Here is a 7,529-nt window from a genome sequence, read left to right as displayed (position 1 = left end):
AGAACATTTTCTGATTGCCAAGTCTATATGTGGATCTCTCTAGGCAAGATTATGGCAAGCTAAACCTGTCCTCAGTAGAACTCTTCCTCTTCAAATTTGCCCCTTCTCCAGCAGCCTGTATCTTAATAATGAGGCAATTGCAGTACCCTAGGAGAGTGACGATGGTGACTTGGACCAGAGTGGAGTGGCTGAAGTGTTAGGAAGTGGTTGAATTTGGAACATAATTTGAAGCCAGCAAGATTTACTAATTACATGGTTTCCACAAGGCCAATTGCCAAATAAAAGTTAAAATATCATATTCACAGTAGAAAAACACTTAGAGAAAATGTTGAAAGAATTCAGGTTATAGTAGTCGAACACTATGGCTCATGCTTGTAATCCTAGCACTTTGGGAGGCCAAGAAGGGCTCAGGTTGGAGGCCAGCCTGGGTAACATGGTGAAACCCTGTCTCACCCAAGAACACAAAAAATTAACCTGGTGTGGTGGCACACACCTGTCATCCCAGCTGCTTAAAGTGGGCACTGGGGTTGCAGCATTGCTTGAGCCTGGGAGGCGGAGGTTGCAGTAAGCCAAGATCATGCCACCACACTCCAGCATAGGCGACAGAGTGAGACTCTGTCTCAAAAAAAAAAAAAAAAAAAAAAATTCAGGTTTATAGACTGTCATACAGACTGCCAAAATAAATTGTCTACACATAATGGCCACTTTTTTCTTTTTTTTTTTTTTTTTGAGTTTTTTTTGAGACGGAGTCTCGCTCTGTAGCCCAGGCTGGAGTGCGGTGGTGCGATCTCGGCTCACTGCAAGCTCCACCTCCCGGGTTCACGCCATTCTCCCGCCTCAGCCTCCGAGTAGCTGGGACTACAGGCGCCCGCCACCACGCCCGGCTAGTTTTTTGTATTTTTAGTAGAGACGGGGTTTCACCATGTTAGCCAGGATGGTCTCGATCTCCTGACCTCGTGATCCACCCGCCTCGGCCTCCCAAAGTGCTGGGATTACAGGCGTGAGCCACCGCGCCCGGCCCACTTTTTTCTTTCTAGAAGTGAATTGTTCAGTTAGTCCTGAGGCCTAGCCCAGTGCCTTAATAATTATTTGTTGAAAAATGAATGAAAGTCTTTTTAATGGCTAGGAATGTATTCTAATATTGAAATAAAAAGAACCTGTAAAGGAGTGAAGCACATTCTAACTTGCTAGGCATAAAAAGATAAATGTATATCCCTGACCTTTGGACAATAATCAACATTGCTTTTACTAAAAATTTCCTAGGGAAAAATCTCATGATTGTCAAGGGTACCATAGTATTTCTAACTCCAATCAAACTTCTGGCAAAAGATCTGTGTATACTTTAGTACAGTTTAAGGAGTCTGAGCTGACGTTTTCTTTCTTTCTCTCTCTCTCTTTCTTTCTCTTTCTTTCTTTCTTTTTCCTTCCTTCTTTCCTTCCTTCCTTCCTTCCTTCCTTCCTTCCTTCCTTCCTTCCTTCCTTCCTTCCTTCCTTCCTTCCTTCCTTCCTTCCTTCCTCTCTTTCTCTCTTTCTTTCTCCTTCCTTCCTTCTTTCCTTCTTTCTTTCTTCTTTCTCTCTCTCTCTCTTTCTCTCTCTCTCTCTCTTTCTTCTTTAGATGGAATCTTGCTCTGTCGCCTAGGCTGGAGTGCAGTGGCATGATCTCAGCTCACTGCAACCCCTGTCTCCCAGGTTCAAGCGAGTCTCATGCCTCAGTCTCCCTGGGATTACAGTGGGGTTACAAGCATGCCACCACGCCCGGCTAATATGTTGTAGTTTTAGTACAGATGAGGTTTTGCCATGTTGGCCAGGCTGGTCTCGGGCTATTGGCCTCAAGTGATCCACCTGCCTCAACCTCCCAAAGTGCTGGGATTACAGGCGTGAGCCACTGCGCCCAGCCGAGCTGTCATTTTCTAATGACCTATAAGCAATGATCCTGCTGAAGGATCCCTGTCTGAAGCATTTTCTTGGGGAAACTGGAGGAAAAAAAAAAAGAGCGAAAACAACCACAACAGGCTGGGTGCGATGGCTCACACCTGTAATCCTAGCACTTTGGGAGGCCGAGGCAGGCAGGTCACTTGAGGTCAGGAGTTCGAGACCACCTGGCCAACATGACAAAAACCTGTCTCTATGAAAAATACAAAAATTAGCTGGGTGTGGCAGTGGATGCCTGTAATCTCAGCTACTCAGGAGGCTGAGGCATGAGAAACACTTAAACCTGGGAGGCAGAGGTTGCGGTGAGCCAAGATCATGCTACTGCACTTCAGCCTGGGAGACAGTGAGACTCCATCTCAAAAACAAACAAAACAAAGCAAAAAACACCAAAAACCCAATAATGATGCTAAATGGATTTGTGTGTGTGTGTACATGTGTGTTTTGCTACCATATTTTCTGTTCAATAAGGTCAATATTTATTTTCTCATAGAGAATGTCCTCTGAAGCCTTAAGATATGTTCTCTATGTGGAACTACTTTTTATTATACTGAACCAATAATTGAATATCAGCTGTGTCATTTTCATTTAAATGTAAAATTTTGTTTTTTGAATATATAATTTCTTTATTGGGTTAAAAATTTGAAAAATGCTTTTAGTGAGAAAGATACCCTCCAAATCCTGTCCTTCAGCAATACAGTATCATTTCTTGTAGGAAATCTGTTTCGAATTCCTTGTATACCTTTGGTTCTCAGATAAATACACATATACAATTTTTCTTTTTTATATACAGATTGCATCATACAATATACTCTTTAGCACCTTGCCTTTTTAAAAACTTAACAATAGGTCTTGCAGATGGTTGCATTTTAGAGCAGAAACACTTTCTCATAATTTCTTATAGCTATATAGTCTTCCATTGTATGGATATAGCATTCAACCCATTCCATATGGATTGGCTTTTAGGTCATTTCCAACCTTATGTTGTAACAAACTATACTGCAGCACTGCAGTGTGTATATGTCATTTTGCACATGTGTGAATATATCTGTGGGATAAATTATTAAAAGTACATTAAGGGATATAGCCAAGTTTCCTTCCTAATTGTTGACAATTTATACTTCTACCACATGTGTATGAGCATCTTATTTCCTTACACTCTCACCAATAATATCAAATATTTTTAATTTTTTCAGTCTTATCAATAGATGAAAAATGGTTTCTTAGTGCTATTTTAACTTGCATTTATCTTATTACGAGTGGCACTGAATATCTTCTTATTGGATTCCCATATGTGCTTCCCAATGCCTTTTCATTCATATGTATAGACAATTTATATTGTACTTTCTGTGACCTGTCTATATAGGCTGTTGTCCATCAAGTTGTTATTGATTTGTAGTACCTCTTGATATATTATAAACATTAGTGCTTTGTTTGTAAAATAAGCCACAAATACTTCTTTCCAGTATGTCCTTTGTTTTTTACATTGTTTGGGTGGTACTTGCTATGTAGATTTTTAATGTCTATGAGGTGAATTCATGAATCTTTTTAAGTTTATTGCCTCTGGATTTTGTTTAGTTCTTAGGAATGTCCTCCTTATCCCAAATATAAAATATTTGGTAATAGTTTCCTCTGGCATGGTTTGGGTTTTCTTTTTTACATTTAAATAGTATTCTTTAAATGTATTCTTGAGATGTGATTTGATTTAGGTCGTTAAGTATGGATCAAATGGATTTCTGTTATTTTTATTTTTTATATATATATATCTTTTTATTATACTTTAAGTTCTAGGGTACATGTGCACAACACGCAGGTTTGTTACATATGTATACATGTGTCATGTTGGTGTGCTGCACCCATCAACTCGTCAGCACCCTTCAACTCGTCATTTACATCAGGTGTAACTCTCAGGATATATATATATTTTTAATGTAATTTTATTATTTTCTGGAGACAGAGCCTCTGTCACCCAGGCTGGAGTGCGGTAGTATGATCATAGTTCACAGCAGCCTCAAACTCTTGGGCTGCAGTTATGTTCCCACCTCAGCCTCCTGAGTAGCTGGGATTACAGTTGCACACCACCAAGCCTGCATAATTGTTATAGTTTTTGTAGACAAGGGATTTCACCAGTTGGCCAGGCTGGTCTTGGACTCCTGAGCTCAAGTGATCTGCCCACCTTGGCCTCCCAAAATGCTGGGATTACATTTGTGAACCTCTGTGCCTGGCCTGCAGTGATATTTCTGTCAAACCTGAGAAATACACTGGGGATAAATCCAATAAATATAATAAAATAAAAAATTATGATCAAGGACACTTAGACTTAATGTTGAATCAGAGAACCTATAGTAGAGAAAAATACTATAGGTAATATATAAGGCCAATCATTGGCCCACTAGATGGAAAACGTTTATAGCTAACCCATGGGAAGTTTCAGTCCTGTCTTAATTTATTAAGTATTACTGAATGTACACTGGAAAATATAAACATAATTAATCGGAAATATTTTAATGTCTTTTCATTCTGTTTTGGACATGAGGAAATCACGTTTTAATGAGTGCAACTATGGTAAAGTCATAGATTCAGCTATTTTGCACTGAAGGAAGTACACAGTTCTACGACCAAAAAAAATTTAAATTAAATCATATCCTCCAAGCATGGTGGCTCATGCCTGTAATCCCAGCACTTTGGGAGGCCAAGGTGGATGGATCACCTGAGGTCTGGAGTTTGAGACCAGCCTGGCCGACATGGTGAAACCTCGTCTGTACTAAAAATACAAAAGTTAGCTGGGCGTGGTGTAATCCCAGCTACTTGAGAGGCTGAGGCAGGAGAATTGCTTGATCCCAGGAGGTGGAGGTTGCAGTGAGCCGAGATGGTGCCGTTGCACTCCAGCCTGTGCAACAGAGCAAAACTATTCTTTCTCCAAAAAAAAAAAAAAATTGTATCCTTAAGTAATGATTTTGTTGGAAATTTTTTTTTATAGATATCAGAGTATTCAAAGTAAATTAGCTCTTCCTGGTGATTCAGAGCAATAGTCAGGCAAGCTTTTTCTATAAACGGCCAGATAGTAAATATTTTATGTTCTGTGTCATGCAGTCTCTGTCAAAACTACTCACACAATGATTACAGTGCAAAATTAGTCAGAAGTAATACATAAATGATGGATACTGCTCTGTCCCAATAAAACTTTATAAACACAAAATGAATTTTACATAATTTTATGTGTAAGAAAATATAATTTTTTTTTGATATTTTAGAGCCATGTAAAAATGATTCCTGGCTGGGCGAAGTAGCTCACACCTATAATACCAGCATTGTGGGTGGTGGAGGCGGTTAGGTCATCTGAGGTGAGGAGTTTGAAACCAGCCTGGCCAACATGGTGAAACCCCGTTTCTACTAAAAATGCAAAAATTAGCTGGGCGTGGTGGTGCACACCTGTAATCCCAGCTACTGGGAAGGCTGAGGCAAGAGAATTGCTTGAACCCGGGAGGCAGAGGTTGCCGTGAGCCGAGATCGCGACAGTGTACTCCAGCCTGGTCAACAAGTGCAAAAATCCGTCTCAAAAAAAAAAAAAAAAAAAAGATTTCTAAACCACGACCTATACAAAAAACAGGCATGAGAAATTTTGGAAGACAGGGTGGCGATTCCTCAAGGATCTAGAACCAGAAATACCATTTGACCCAGCAATCCCATTACTGGGTATATACCCAAAGGATTATAAATCATTCTATTATAAAGACACATGTACACATATATTTATTGCAGCACTATTTACAATAGCAAAGACTTGGAACTAACCCAAATGCCCATCAGTGATAGACTGGATAAAGAAAATGTGGTACATAGACACCACGGAATACTATGCAGCCATAAAAAAGAAGGAATTCATGTCCTTTGCAGGGACATGGATGCAGCTGGGAGCCATCATTCTCAGCAAACTAACATGGGAACAGAACCAAACACTGCATGTTCTCACTGATAAGAGGGAGTTGAACAGTGAGAACACATGGACACACATCTGGGCCTGTCGGGGTGATGAGCAAGGGGAGGGAGAGCATCGGCACAAATACTGAATGTATGCAGGGCTTAAAACCTAGATAAGGGGTTTATGGGTGCAGCAAAACACCAGGGCACAGGTATACCTATGTAACAAACCTGCACATTCTGCATGTGTATCCCAGAACTTAAAGTAAAATTAAAAAAAAGAAAAAGAGTTAGTCCTATCCATGTTCTAAATAGTACAAAACTTTAGCAAATAAAAGACTGTGTTTTATTAGTGCATGAATGGAAAGACAAATCAATGGAATAGAATAGAAAACCAAATATTCAGCCACATATATGCATAAAAATTTAATATTTGATAAAAAAGGTGATTCAGATTAATGTGGAAAAGGCAGATTACTCAATCAGTGAATGAGCAATCATTGTGATAAACAAGCAAACCGTTTAAAAATCCATTTGAGGTCAGGCAAAGTGGCTCACACGTGTAATCCCAGCACTTTGGGAGGCACAGGAAGGAGGATTGCTTGAGCCTAGGAGTTTGAGATCAGCCTGACAAGATGGTGAGACCTTGTCTCTACAAAAACAAAAAATAAAAAATTAGCTGAGTGTGGTGGTGTGCACCTATAGTCCTGGCTACTCGGGAGGCTGAGGTGGGAGAATAACTTGAGCCCAGGAGTTTGAGGCTGCTGTGAGCTATGATCACACCATTGCACTCCAGCTTGAGAGCAAGATACACAGCAAGAGAGTTCCAACTGAAGGGCTTTGATCTTTAACTTATAAAAGGAATTTTTCTCAATTAATTAATTAATTAATTATTGGCTGCCAGATAGAGTGGTAAGGATTATTCTATAGTATTAGTTTTTTGGTACTCAATAGGGCCAGAATTACTGCATATACATTTTGATTATAAATTCTTTGATGTTTAATATTATATGACTTGGAAAGTGCTATAAATGAAAATAATCAAGATATATTTTGTGCTTTTCACTCTTGAGGTTTTATGTGATAAAACATTGGTTACCTACAGTTCATTCTCCCTCCTTGGAAAGTGGAACATTGCTGATCTCAATCAAAATGAGAGAAGTATGTAAAAGGGACCAGAATCATGTAGCATGCTTTGAACAGCAAATAACAGGAAACACTGGTCCAGTTGGATGTTAGGAAAGCACTGTATTATTGCCAATAGCAGGCATTCCAGGCATATTATGCCAAGGGCTCCCTTTCCACCTTGTGTTGGCTTCCTCTTCAGGTTGGTAGCAAAATACTTGTAGCCATTTCCAAAATCATATCCCATCATAAACACCAGGAGAAGGAAAGAAGATGTGTGTCTCTCTTCAGAAATGAGACAACCCCTCTGCTGGAAGCCTCCTTTAGGTTTTACTTCATTTCAAAACTGGGACATGTGCAATTTCCTAAAGCAATCACTGGCAAGGGGAATGGGATTATCACGATTAGTCTAAACTAATCACCTGGAGTTAAATTGATGTTAGAAGTTAGTGTCCATCAACACTAAACAGGATTCTATTTTCCTATGTTTTGACGTCACATGGGAGTTGAAAAAGTGCAATTGACAGCCAGAGATTGACAGAGTGATGGAGCCA

The sequence above is a fragment of the Papio anubis genome, chromosome 6 (genome assembly GCF_008728515.1).
Source record: "Papio anubis isolate 15944 chromosome 6, Panubis1.0, whole genome shotgun sequence".
Classification (NCBI taxonomy): Eukaryota; Metazoa; Chordata; class Mammalia; order Primates; family Cercopithecidae; genus Papio; species Papio anubis.
Note: the sequence above shows the minus strand (reverse complement) of the source record.